We start from the raw sequence: 14,893 nt of genomic DNA on the forward strand, positions 1-14,893 counted from the left end.
GCGAATCAGTACTCAGTTTTCTAACAAAAAGCCTTTCATGTGTGCAGCAGAATCATTCATGACATAAATCCCAAGACACCTTACAGTACAAGTTTTTTTCACAGAGAATATGATAATCACACACTAAAGACTAGAAGAGATTTAAAACCAGAATCCATTCTACAAATAGTTCTTGTAGCAGGAAACAAATTCACAATACATAGAATTACAAAACTGTTCAGTGGAAATGTTCATATATAATTTATATATATCTACCCAGGGCTTATTTTGAGCAGGAACGCAAAGGAACACAGTTCCAGCTGGCTTAGCATCAGGGGTGTGTGGCCTAATAAGCAAATAAGTTCATGCTAGGCTTTTTCTTAAAAAAAAAAAAGTCTTGTGTCTACCTATGTAGATAATAGGAAAAAGTCTGAAAAAAGGAGGTGTCCTGTGATGCCTCCTCCTGTTGCTCCAATCTGAAATACTCCCAATATTCCAAGTCATTTTTCTCCCCTCTCCCCTCCCCTCGGCCAATAATTTCAGAATTGATTTGTTTTGTTTCAGGTATCCAAATGCACACCCTGAATCCAGATTTTTTTAAAAAAAGAAAACAACAACTATAAATCACAAAGCCATACCCAGTGGATTAGTTTATTCAGAGGTCATGGGCTGTGATGGGTTCATAGACAAGAACCAAAAATCATTTGGTTCCTGACAAAAGGCTCAAGCCTCTGGCTAAGTTCAGAATTTATACCTGCAGGAAGGAAGGAAGAGAAAAGCTCAGCCTTAAAGTGTTACAACTGGCAACCTTGCTTCTAGGTTTCTCTTCCAATAGTATTCCAATTGTCCAAGTAAGTTTCTATATCATTAAAAAGTCTCATGTGCAAGTGTCATTCCTTTAATTGTTAAAACAGTTGTTTGGGGCATCGTTGTAGTTATAGACTGTTATTATTATATGATGCACTGTCAATTAAAGCTGCTTATTTAGTTTTGTTCTCTTATCTTTGTCTTTGTCCATATAATAGCCATTTTTTTATTTTAAAAGAGAAGTACATTAAGTCACTCTGCAAAAAATATTGATTTTGCTCTGATAATGTGCAGTACTGTAATACTGAAAGTAATGGTGAAGGAAAAGAATTTTCTATGGTTCAATATTATTTTACTCTCTTGAAGGCTTTACTACTTTATGGCCTATTTCAGAGCCCATAGAAGTCAATGAGATAAAATGATCTCAGCAGAACTGTGCAGGCTGTAGTTCGTAGATCAGAGTTCCATCTAGTTCTGTTGCATATGAAATAAGGTAAATAAGTAAACAAACAAACAAACCTAATTGCCCCCCTAGTCGGAATAAAGAGGCTGACACAGAATATTGGGAAACGGGCCACTTTATTTAATTAACACAACAAACACGGCAAGGGCAACCTGCGGTGGGACAAGCCCTGGGGTCTTCCTCAGACCCCGCCAAGTCCCACAAAGGGCGAGTCACCCTGCCCCCAGCACAAGCCATAAGATTCTGGCTAATGCCATGCCAGCCAGGCCAAAACCTTTCCCTAAACTTCTGCCCCAATACCCAGAAAGAGGCGAATTTAGGAGGGGCATGAATACGATCCGCATTATACAGCATTGAGCCGTAAAGCCCATCTGCCGCTCCTGCATATCGACTGCACGAACAGGTGCAGCTGCCTGGGTGCTCACCTGCAAGGTATAAACCCCTTGCACCTTCTGCCAAGTGACCAAAATTAAACCCCACCCTTTACCTAATATCCACACCACTGTCGGTAGTACAAGGTAGGCGAAAAAACACCCCACCACAGGCCAATCAGGTGAGATGAAAAATTCCTACCTGGCCCCTAATAAGACGACCAGTCAAACCTGTACTACACAGGGTGGGTGGGCCGAGAGCGGCAACGAGACTGAGCCGGAAGGGCGGGGTTGAGGCTACAGATAGCCCCGACGCTCCGCCCAACTACAACTCCCGGATGGACGGAAGCTCAAGCGCAGCCTCCCCTCCTTCCAGGGAGGCAAAAAGCGGCCCCGTGGCGCGCAGCCGCTTTGCGGCGCGGCCTGTGCGGGGCCGAATTGTGCTTACATTGCCAAAAGAAAACCACCAAAGGACACAAAGATTGATTTATTAGTACATTTATTATTAAAATCAGTCCTTCTTCAAGGGAATTATCTGTGTTTTGAAATATAATATTGGAAGGAAACAATCAAGACAACTTATAGTCAAGGGGCTGCCAGGCACCCCCTAGCAGGGGCCAGAGGACATCAGCATCACCATTTCAAATTTCTGAAACTCAAATAAAGGAGTAGAGTTATCCTTAGGCAGAAACCATTGCTGAACTGTTGATGGCTCTGTAAACATGCCAAGAAAAGACAGGAATTTCATAAAGATTTATTACAACTCTGTATTTACAGTCTTTTTAAAAAAACAACTTGATTGCATTTCAAGGAATATCAGGAGAAAATGCAAGCAGCCAGTGTCAATTGACACCATATAATAACAATCAGGGCTTTTATGGTATAAAAAGTCCAGCAGGAGCTCATTTGGATATTAGGCCACACCCTCTGACATCACCAATGTTTCACATGGGGCTTTTTGTAGAAAAAAGCCAAGCATGAACTTATTTGCATATTAGGCCACACCCCCTGACACCAAGCCAGCCAGAACTGCGTTCCTGTGTGTTCCTGCTAAAAAAAACCCCTGGTCACAATGACATGGTCAAGTCTCTGACTACAAAGGAAAAGAATATGGAAACACAAACATTGCTTGCTTTAATGCAGAATCCAGTGACTTTGATGATGGGGTGACATGTTTTATTTTTTTCTTTAAAGCTCTTTCATTTGACTGCATTTAATTTGACTTTATTTAATACTAGCTTGATACCCATGCATTTTTTGACATAAATTGGCACTTAGTGCAAGACGTTCCTGGATGTAATCAGGCACTATTTATTGGCTTGCGCAGAACCAAAAATATCCGTAATATATTAGTTAGAGATGATGCTGGTAGTAGACAGGTATACAACAACAAGGCTGGACTTGTGGGACATTTCCTCTGCGGGCATTGCTCAGTGTGCGATTTGTTTTGGCGCACTGACGAGATCGTTCTTTCAGGTTTTTGCAAGAAATGGATAAAATGGACATCATGTGGTAGCAAAAGAATGATATATTTATTAAAATGTGCCTGTTCAAAATTATATGTGGGGTCCTCTATAAGATCTGTTGGGGCCAGAATTTGTGAGCATAAATCACATCTTAAAACGCACAAAATTGAAGCCCCGCTCTGCCAGCATTTCATCGATGCAGGCCACTCCCCCACTGATTTTTCTTTTGTTGTATTGGAAAAATTTGATTCACACCCTTATGTAAGACTGGACATACAAAAACATCTTCTGCAACATGAGTGTTACTGGATTCACACGTTAAAAACAATGACACCAGTGGGATGAAACCAGTCTAGATTGGTTGGTATTTTTGTAAAATAATGATGTGTAGAATAATAATGAGTGAATTTGCTCTAAGGTGATTTGTAAACTGTTAAATCATGATTGTTCTCTACATACTTTTGTGAGCCCTTCATATACCTTTAAAGGCACTTTACAGCTGTAAATGATTAAGTATAAAGATAAGTTGCCAAGTATTTTTAGGAGGGCGGTGTTAAGTGAAAGCGAGGGACATTACCAGTAATGTGAATGTAAGAAGGTATGCCTGTAAACAATTATTTGTACTGGTGTCCCCACTTGTGAATAATTTGTGATACTGGTGAGTATAATGTTTTCATGGTGTGTTTTGTGTCAATTTTTAAATGGTTTTGTGTATGTTCTATTATTACTGAGTCATTGTATTATGATAGGGAAGCTGTGATGCATTGACTGCTGTTAAAGTCTACAATTGAGAAAGGTGTATCCAAAACCGGTATTGTGGACTATTGTTCTGCTACATTGTCACGTTGATGGTCTATTTCTCTGGATTCATGACAAGGATGAGCAGATATTGAGGATTAACCTACAGGAGTTTTCTTGAGGGCAGTAAGAGGTGATGACTGTGAGAGGTGTGTGGGTGAGTTGGCCTGAGGGAATGGTGGTATGGTGGACATGTTGACATGTTCATGTGAGAGGTTCACTTCCAAATGGGCCCTTGAAAGGTCATGCACCATTTCCTCTGGATCATTTGAAAACTCAGTTTCCATACTGGTTTTTATGTAAAAACCTTAGTGAATTTTTAGAGGAAGACTGGGAGGCGATTTTACCTCAGAGCACATTCAGTGATTCCCAATAGAAAATGTATACTGTTTAGAATGTTGTGGGTGAGGACCCATCAGGCTGCATATGGAAATGACCTCTGTGTTCCAACTATTTTGGGGGTGGGGGGATGAGGTTTGGAATGAGTTTCCTGTAACTGTAACTCAGACCACCCAGGCTTCCCAGGAAAATTGGTGAGTGATGTCCAAGCAGGCAAGTTATGCAAATGACCTTTTGCTCTAACTGTCTCTGTGAGCCGGGGAAGAGGCAGCAGCCTCTAAGCCAAATTGTATCCTTATGGGGAAACACAGACAGATTCCCCACTAAGCTTGTTCTGGCGTTGCAGCTCTTGTCCCCACAATGTTTCCATCTGATTTTGCACAAACTGCCGTAGGGCTGCGACTTGCCCCGCCTCTTTCCTGTGAATTTTGGGCAGGGCACTGTTTTTGTTACCCTTATTTCTTGGAAGTATTGCTACTGGTTTGGGATTTTGTTTATTAATTGATTTAGTATTTTTTCAGGTCCCAAAAATTCAGGACCATTTTTTCTGTCATTTTCCTAGGTTTGCCGTAGCTGTCCTCCCAAGGAGCAAACATCTTTTAATTTCATGGCTACAGTTACCATCTGCAGTGATCTTGGATCCCAGAAATGTGAAGTCTGTCACTACTTCCATGTCTTCCCCTTCTGTTTGCCAAGGAGTGATGGGGTCGGATGCCATGATCTTTTAAATGTTGAGTTTCAAGCCTACTTTTGTGCTCTCCTCTTTCACTCTCAACAAGAGGTTCTTTAGGTCCTCTTCACTTTTTGCCATTAGAGTGGTATCATCTGCATATTTGAGGTTGTTGATGTTTTTCCCAGCAATCTTAATTCCGGCATGTACTTCATCCAGGCCGGCATTCCACATTATGTACTCTGCATATAAATTAAATAAGCAGGGTGACAATATACATCCTTGTTGAACTCCTTTTCCTATTCTAAACCAATCAGTTGTTCCATATCCTGTTCTGACAGTTGCTTCTTGACCCTTATATCTGTGGCTCCTTGTTAATAAATGGATATTGTTTTGCACACACCAGTCTCTGCTATATGAACCTAAGAGCAAAAATTCTGAGTATCTTAATTCTGACTTACAATCAAAAGGGAACATTATGTTCAGTTATATAATGGTATTATGAGATCTTTTGCCTTCTGAACCATTATATGATAGCTATAGCACTACACATGAAAGCTGCCAACTTGCATCTACTTAAGTCCCATTGACTACAATACAGCTACATCATGTGTAACTGGCTGTCAATGTGGTCAGTGATAGTGTGGAAGACAGAGGCAAAAAATTCATTTAGCTTCTCAGCCATTTCCCTATCCTCCTTCAGTAATCCTTTGACCCCTTGGTCATCCAAGGGCCCCACTGCCTCCCTGGCTGGTTTCCTGCTTCTAATATATTTGAAGGAATTTTTATTGTTGGTCTTTATGTTTTTTCCTTTCCATACAGGAAGTGGGGAGGAGGGAGTAGTGGTGGTGCCCTTTCAGGATGTGGTTCCTTTGTGGTGCTGGCCTGCCCCAGTGCTGACAGTGAGCGCCACACTGTTTTACCCACCAATCAGTTGATTGGCTGGGGGGCGCCTTTAGATAGCTCACGAGTGGTGTTCATCCACTGTTCCAGGCATTGAAATAGACCACGGATGGGAAGGGAGAGAGGAGGAGGTTGAGGAGCAGGCAAACTAGGTGTTTGCTTAGGGGAAAGGGGGAAGGCCGTATTCAGCACCCCCACCCTGCCGGTGCCCTAGGCAACCACCTAGTTTTGCCTAGTGGGTGAGCCAGCCCTGTTTATTGTATACTTCATGAGGTAGTCAATTCACTGAGCACTAATATTACATGCTATTGGGAAGGGTGGTCAAAAATCCAAATAAATAAATAAAGTTGAGATTCTAATAATGTACTCATAATTTATGTATTACATTTATTGTCATCATATCCTTCTTCTAAAAGCTCAGGATGGTATATAGTTTCTCCTCTCCTCCAATTTAGAGTGTTCTGATTCCTATGTGACATATTCCTGGAAGCAATGGATACAATTTCTCTGAGTTCTGTTTCTCTGAAATTGTATCACCTGATCCTACTGATGAACCTAATCTTACAGACTCCTAAAGCAGTACTTAGTCATGAATAACTTTTTCAGTGTTTTGTCCATTAAGAACAGCTACTGGGATATATTTTCCTAGCATATAAAACACCACTGCAAATTTATTGTTCTTAAGCATGTCCCTACTGAGAAAAGGAAACCTGCAGACCTCAAACCACTTACATTTGAGTAGTTTCATGCACTTCAGTGGGGCTATAGCGAAATACATAATTTGACAATTGAAACTTTACTTTTGGTCTTCTAGTACCAAGGTGCCCCTTTGGTAATCTTGCAATTTGTTATTGCTGTTGAAAGATACTATATTCTGTCAGACAAGTGCCATCTGGGACTTGGGGTTCTTCTTTGTGCCTATAAGCAGCAGCTGGGCACAAATGAGAATCCTCCATGCATTCACAGACTTTTTGTTTAAAGGTAGTTTCATTCTAAATACCCATAGGCCAGCTGTGTGCTGTTTCTGAGCATGAATTTCAGCACCTACGTGGAAACTAATTCATGCAAGGAAGACAGAGATGTTAATTTTTCAAGTACTAAGTAATGCGTCACAAAAATCTGAATGCTGTTACTTATATGTAATGTTGTTACTTACATGTAACATGCAAATTTAAACAAAATCACACCAGTTTAATCAAGGTCAGGTAGCCTTGGTAGCCATTGTCTGACAATGTCCGTAAAATAATTCCATGCAGCCCGAATAAAGGTATTTTATTGACCCTCTGAGCATTGGTTTAATGCTATCCTTCAACTAATATAAGTCAGTGTCAGCTAATGACCTATATTTTATAGATGATGATAAAAAAAAAAATCAAGGCCTGGATGCGGAAGGTATGTGGCAAGGCTAAAAGCAGCACAAGAAATTATACTTGGGTTGAAGTTCCAAGCACTGAATGAATTCCAGCTGGGATTTTATTTTTACATTGATTGTGCTAGATTGCACAGTAACTTGCAGATTTCATTATATTTTGTAGCAATGACCTTAGTGCCTCTTGAATTTATATTCGTACTGTAATAGGGGTACAATATATTATGTGAGTAGCAGAAGACTACTTCCCATCTTAGAGGCATGAACTGACTGCTGCAGTGGATATAAGCTCCTTGGAAACAAATTAATTTTAATGCTGGAAAGATTCCACACCAGAATTCCTGCAAGTTGAATTCCTGTGGGTGAGATGCAAGAGTTCATTTTCACAGACTGCAGCTAGAAAAGTATACTACATGTATGCTTTTTCTGTGAGGAAAAAGCAGCTCCAGAGGAAGTATATGTGATTCAAATCAGGAAAATGCCAAGTGGAAAAGGGCTTAACGTTATCCTTTAATTATAATAAACCAGTGTTGACTAATGACCTATATTTCATAGATGGAGGTAAAATACTCCATTCATAATCTACATATAGGAAGTGTATGGTATATCCAGATAATGTGAAGTATAGGTTCTTAGGTAATAAAGACTGTTGACTGTTAGCCGCCCAGAGTCTGCTTGCTGAGTGGGTGACATATAGATCCAAGTAAACAAACAAACAAATAAACAAACAAACAAACAAACAAATAAAGGTTCACATTTGATGAAGGATGGCAATTGTTTTCCAATGAGATTCAAGTCCATTAGCACTTTAGAGACAAGCAAGATTTTTAGAGTATAAGCTTTCAAGTCAAAGCTCTTTTTGTCAGATACATTTGACTACTGAAAGCTTATAACCTCAAAATCCTGTTAGTCTATAAGGTGCTACTGGACTCAACTCAAATCTGACTCTTCTACTGCAGACCAAAAAAACTGCTGTCTGAAACTGTTTTCACCTGTGTCATTTTTCTGATGTTGTGGCAGATAAGGAATAGTTGTGAAACAGACTGTAGTGGATCCTGATTTAAATCACCATCATATTGATATTGGCTTTTATAAAGGATTTCCTACTATAAACTACATTCCATGGTTTTCAAGGTTCCTGCATGCTATTTAATATACTGTTACCTAACAAGCAATTCCTTGCAAGGGTGGAAGACTTAATGCATAAAGGAGCTCCCTTGCCTACAAAGTCCTTCTTCATTCAATGCAGTGTAGGGTGCAGGTCTATGATCCCTCCACTGAAGTGGCAGGCAACCAGAAAGGCGGCTCAGACATAATCTCCATGTGTGCATCACGGAACATCTTCAACTCTGGATATGGAACAATTCTTTCCAAGGTACTGCCTTGAATAGAGATGGCATGAACTGGGAAACCATAGTTTGGTTTGCAAACCCAACCAGGGCAGTTACCAAATGGACTTGGTTTGTGAACCAGTTCATGCAGTAAGAACATAAGAGAAGCCATGCTGGATCAGGCCAACGGCCCATCAAGTCCAACACTCTGTGTCACACAGTGGCAAAAAATTTTATATACACACATACACTGTGGCTAATGTCCGCTACCTTCGCACCAGGCAGGCAAGTCACCATACGGTCAGTACGCGGTTTCGCCACCCAGCTGTCTACTTGCCTAAGGATCGAATCACCAACTACCTAACCCCCCCTCTCCCCCTGCTCAGGGATGGTTCCTTGGCGCGAAAGGATACCTGCTCACCAACTGAAGAAGAGGTCCCTTCTAAGGGCACATTCCCCTTGTCCTCAGCCTGGTGCCCTGTTCCCTCTCGACCCTCACGCTCTCTGGCAGCAACAGGGCTGCTACATTCAGAGCGGGGCTCATCTAATATGCCCCCGAGAGTCTTCCCCAAGTGCCTAACTGACTGTCTCTGCTTCTCCAGGGCAGTCACCTCGGCCTCAAGGGTACGAACTCGTTCCCTGAGGACCAGGAGTTCCTTGCATCGATCACACACCCAAGACTTCTGTCCTTTGGGCAGATAGTCATACATGTGACACTCCGTGCAAAACACTGGAAAGCCCCCAACCCCCTGCTGGCATTCTATCTTCATGATATATATAAAAAATATGCAGTCCTCTTTAAATGCTGTTTGTTTAAGTGGCTCCCCTTCTGGAGGGTCAACTTACCTTACCTCAACTTACCTTATTGGGAACTTACCTTATTTGGAGAACAAGGAAATCAGGGATCTGGGTTCCTGGTCCTTAGAGAGCCCCTAGGCGAAGAGCCACAGGCCAAGAGCCCTTTAGCTCTCACCCTTCGGCTCGCGCCAAAGGCTCGCACCTTTGGCAAGGCGCAGCTTAAAATGCAAAGTGGTGGAGCAGAGGCACTCCTCAGCAATCAGCAGCAATCACTCTCAATCTCTTTCACCCTTAGGCCAGTCAACCAAACAAAGAGCAGTCAACCAAACAAAGAGCAGTCAACCAAACAAAGAGCAGTTCCCCAGCTATCACACCTTAGAATTTTAGGCAGCCCCACAAACCTTAGAATGAAGTCCTTCAAAACTCAGAAATTCTCAGCAATTTCTCCAGCTGTCTCAGCTATCAGAGCTGCTCTGCTCCTCTCAGACCTCTGTGAGATGGGTAAGGGTTCCTCTTGGGCCCTAGAGGCTCCAGAATCACAGTGCACCTCCAGCTGCCTCTCATCTATTTGTCCAAGATTGGACATCAGGGGTCTAAATTATAGAACCCCAAATCAAGCGCCTGAACATAATGTGAAACACATCCAACCTACAAATATTAGATAGATGTTGTTTTGTGAGGTGGGTGCTGTGCCATGAGAAGGAGGATACAGCCCCAATGTTTCTTCAGGTGAGGTTAATGTTATGTGGGTTGGCTGTGGGGCAAATCCAACACCACCCAGCACAGGCAGCCATCCTTCTATCCAAGTACCTGAGTGCAACCCATGGGCTGCAAGCTGGGATCACTCTGAGAAGAAAAGGAAGGAGGGGACATGGAGGAGTACGAATACAAGCTCTGTTTTTACTCACCCGGTCCAGAGCAGGGTGGTCCAGCAGGATGGGACTGACCTTCAGAAAGTTCAACTCATTCATCCTGGGTCGGTCCAGGCAGGATTGGTAGGGGATGAGGATGTCTACCTGGTGGGAAAGCACCAGCTCATTCTGCACACTGGTTGGAGATGAAGAAAGGAATGTGATGGTGTCAAGAAACTGAGAGACATCTAAGTGTTTGTGTACTCAATGTGCACAAGAAGTGGACTTGGTCCAGAATATGAGGAACAGAATGTCTTAAACACTTCTAGTGGGACTGACACAGGTGATGAGTATGCAGATTGGAAAACAATACTGCAGGGATTTTTGAAGTACCAACAGGCCACTTTTTAAAGGCACAGGCATAGAATAAGAATGCTGAGAAATGGGACAGAAAAAAGTTTCCTGTGTATTAACAAGGACAGGACATGTTCACATATTTAGCATTGTTTGAGATAACCCACCAAAGCTATGGTGTGCCGGAAGAGAGCTATGTGCAAATTTTGTGATCTCATGCTATGGGGAAATTGGCAGAAGTCTTGCAGGAGTTATCTCTTAATGAGGCTAAAGACTATAACCTTTTTCGCACACAGCTCACCTCGCAGTCACAATCCTGTTCCCTCCGCAGCGTCTGTCGGATTTCCCACCATCTGCGCAGAAGTTACAGGAAGTGCTGCGGCTTTTGCGTAGCAAACGTAAACTGGGTTTTAGCGGTTACGTTTGCTACACAAAAGCTGCGGCACTTCCTATAACTTCTGCGCAGATGGTGAGAAATCCGACCAGACGCTGCGGAGGGAACAGGATTGTGACTGCGAGGTGAGCTGTGTGTGAAAACGGTCTATGCTAAGTTTAAACAGCTGGTTCTTCAGCATTTTGCTCTGACAGAGAATTGAGTCTTCAGCAGCCTGCTGCTTTGAGACTTAGCTGCTGAGGACTGTTTGCCTCCCAGGACGGGAGAGCAGATTTTTGTGCGCGCTTCAGGCGCGACTTTAGGGGGCGGGGTTTGAACATGCCTCTTGAGGCCCTTCACCCCCTCTTGTCAGTCCCTCGACGTTGCTCGGGCTGTGAGGAGCGTGTTTTGCTTGCTTTCCCGGAATCGAGGGATTCAGGCCAGGCCTTTAGGGCTTGTTGTTTAGTGCGTCTTTTCTCAGTGGTGCGGGGAAGAGAGCATCGTGGGATCGAGGATTTTTTCATCACGGTTTATTTTTCTTTGTTATAGAGGACTGGGGGGCTCTTTAATTGGGGGATCTTTACATTTGGGACCTTCCTTTCATCGCCACCCCCTCCCTCACACTCTCCATCTCTCCCTTCCACTACCCCTTATTTGGAGCAAGCAAAAGGCCCCTGGTTTAATCCCCAAGAGCCCCATTTAGGAGAAGGGGAGTTGGTTTTGCCCTATTGGTGTGTGTGGTGGCTAGGGGGGCTTGTTTTAATTTACTCAGGCGGCCATTGCTTCTTCTTCTTCTTGTGGGCTTGGCGGCCATTTTACAGACTTTTGTGTTAGGCCTTGCCACCTATCCACTCACCACCTCCCTCCCTCAGCACATTTCCTGGCTCTTTGGTTTGGGTGGAGTGGTATCCACATAGTTAGCCACTCCGGTTGCTTTTGGGGTTGGAGTGCTTAGGTGGCCTTTTTGGTGATTCTGCTGCTGGTGGCCATTGCTGCTTCTTCTCGGTGGGAGTGAGGCAGTCATTTTATACAGGCATCTTCAGTCTGTGTCATAGGCGGTGGCCATTTTAGAGTGTGGGTTGTGAGGCCATTTTTCTGCATTTCTCCTTCTTTGTTGGGGTTTTGGTGGCCATTTTATTGCTTTTTAGCCTGTGCTAGGGTGGCAGCCATTTTAAGGGTGTGTAGTTTGGAGGCCATTTCGGTGGTGTATTTTTGGGGCGGCTATCTTAGGGTCTGTGTTTTGGTTTCCTCTTTTGGCTGGCATTCCTTTTAATTAAGAGAATGTCGGGGTGTAAAGTGGCAGGAATGTCTAAGGGCAAGCAGCCTGCACGTAAGGTTCCTAAGCCTCCGCAGAAACGTCCCCTGCCTCCTTCATCTTCTGATGAGGATGGGGAGGATGAGGTGAATGCGGCTATTCTTATGAGGCTGCGTGCCCTTGAACAGGTGTCAGGGTTACCACCGTTGGCAGATTCTAAGAAGGGGCCTGTTTCAAAGATGGCTTTTCAGGCCGATATATTGACTCGTTTATCTATTTTAGAAGGCAGGTTCACGGTTGCTGCCGGAGGAACTTTTGGTTCTGGTGTTCTGGATGCTGGAGCTGGCACTTCTTCTATAGCTGGTAGTGCAGGTACCGCTTTGGTACCTGCCGGACTTCAAGGTAAGATTGGTGATGGTCCTGGGGCCTGCACAGGGCTTGTCTGGCCATGGGGTCCAGCTACACCTGCTGGAATGGGTGTGGCTTCTGAGAGTGCAACCACTTCTTCTGCTGGAGGTGCGGGGCCTCAGACTAGCTGGGCTTGGCAGCAGGGTCAGTTCAGATCGTGGGGGAATTGGCCTGGGGCAGGGCAGTTGGAGGTCGCACCTCCCTTAGCCGGGGGTTGGGGTTTACCTTCCCTGTATGGTTCAGTTCCTTTTGGTGCTATGCCCTTTGGTGAGGTTGCCTTACCTTTGGGTGATCACCTTTTGCTGGCCACAAGAGATAAGATACTAAAAGGTGAATATGTAGATATATTCTCCCTTTTATTTCAGGAATTGGAAAAAAAAAAGACAAGGAGGAGCTTGGCGATAAGGAGAAGCTAAAGAAGAGGAAGGTTGATCGGACCTGGGCCAATTGGCTTCCAGGGTTTTTTATTTATAGAGGAGTGATAGCGTGTGCTCAGCCCTGGCAGGCGGCAGCACTAATCCAGTACATGGACATCATATACAAAGAGAATACGATGTTCAGCGGCCTGGCCTGGATTCAATATGACCAGGAATTCAGGATGAGGGCTGCCTTGTACCCTTCCCTTCCCTGGGATCGGATACATCAGCAGTTGTGGCTGCAGGTGATGTCACCGGCTCAGCCCAATTTGGGTGACCGCTCTGACAGCGGCTATTTAGTTGCTAAGGCTTCCTCATCTCAGGCTTCTTCTTCTTCATCTTCCCACGGTTCAGCGGGGCAGGTGGTTCAACCCCGCTTACTTTGTTGGGAATTTGGCTCACAGGGGGTGTGCAATCGGAAAGCTTGCCAGTTCAAGCACGAATGCCCCCTGTGCGCCGGCTCACACTCCTTTAATAACTGTCCAAGAGTTCAGCCAAGGAAGGGTCAGAAGAGACAGGGTGGGAGTGGGGGTTCTTCCCAAGTTGGAAAAGGGCCCTAGCCCGATAAAGCTGGGACCTCTTGAACGGTGGCTACGCAGGTAACCACGTAGGGCCGATAGTGTATATTTGTTGCAAGGTTTTACATTGGGTTCTAGAATTCCTTTTCAGGGTTCTCGGGTGCCAACTTGGTCTCAAAACCTTAGTTCGGTTAATGGTTTAGAACATGTAGTGGAGGCTAAGATTGCCAAGGAGCTGGCTGAGGGCAGGATTTTGGGCACATTTGCTAGTCCTCCAGTGGTTAACCTTAAGGTTTCCCCTTTGGGGGTGGTCCCAAAGAAGGTGCCTGGTGAATTTCGTTTGATTCACAACCTTTCTTACCCCAAGGATTCTTCTGGTAATGAGATTCCTGAGGAGCTTTGCTCAGTTAGGTATACTACCTTTGATCAGGCCGTGGGCGTCATTCGACGCTGTGGTCAGGGGGCTGAGCTGGCAAAATGTGATATCAAATCTGCATTTCGTCTTTTCCCTGTCCATCTGGATGATTTCAAGCTTTTGGGTTTTTCTTTTGCAGGGCAACTCTACGTGGACAGGGCTTTGCCTATGGGCTGCTCTGTATCATGCGCTGCTTTCAAGTGTTTCAGCACATTCCTCAATGGGCTGTGCACAAGAAAGTGGGTTTGCAGGATGTTGTCCATTATTTGGATGACTACCTGTTTGTGGGTTCTGCGGGTACTGGATGTTGCGCTCAGTTGTTGTCCAGTTTTATTGAGCTGGCCGCTGAGTTGGGTGTGCCATTAGCCAAGGAGAAAACGGAAGGCCCAGCCCAATGCCTTGTGTTTTGGGGTATTGAGTTGGACACCCTAGCGCAGTCATCCAGGATTCCTGGTCAGAAGCTGGAGGATTTAAGGGGTAGCATTAGGACTTTCCTACTCAAGAAGAAGGTTTCGCTTCTTGAGCTTCAGCAGTGAGTGAGGCACCTTAACTTTGCTTGCAAAGTGGTTGCCCCTGGAAGGACCTTTCTGTGCAGATTCTGTGATGCTATGGTGGGCCTTCGCTTGCCCCAGCACAGGACTAGGGTTACCAGCAGCATGAGGGAGGACCTGCAGGTGTGGCAGGAGTTTTTGGAATCCTTTAACGGGGTTTTTTTTGGAGGGAGGACATGAGACTTGAGGCGGAGCTTCAGGTCATGTCCGATGCTGCTGGGTCATTAGGTTTTGGGGTCTACTTCCATGGACACTGGTGCATGGAGGTGTGGCTGGATTTGTGGGTGCAGGCTGGTGTGAGCAGGGATCTCACTTTTTTAGAATTTTTTCCCATTTTAGTTGCGGTTTGGTTGTGGGGGAATAATATGGTTGATCACACCGTACATTTTTGGTGTGATAACATGGCAGTTGTTCATGTTATTAATTCCCTTTCATCCAAATTGCAATGGGTTATGAGG

The sequence above is a fragment of the Heteronotia binoei genome, chromosome 4, assembly GCF_032191835.1.
Source record: "Heteronotia binoei isolate CCM8104 ecotype False Entrance Well chromosome 4, APGP_CSIRO_Hbin_v1, whole genome shotgun sequence".
NCBI classification, from domain to species: domain Eukaryota; kingdom Metazoa; phylum Chordata; class Lepidosauria; order Squamata; family Gekkonidae; genus Heteronotia; species Heteronotia binoei.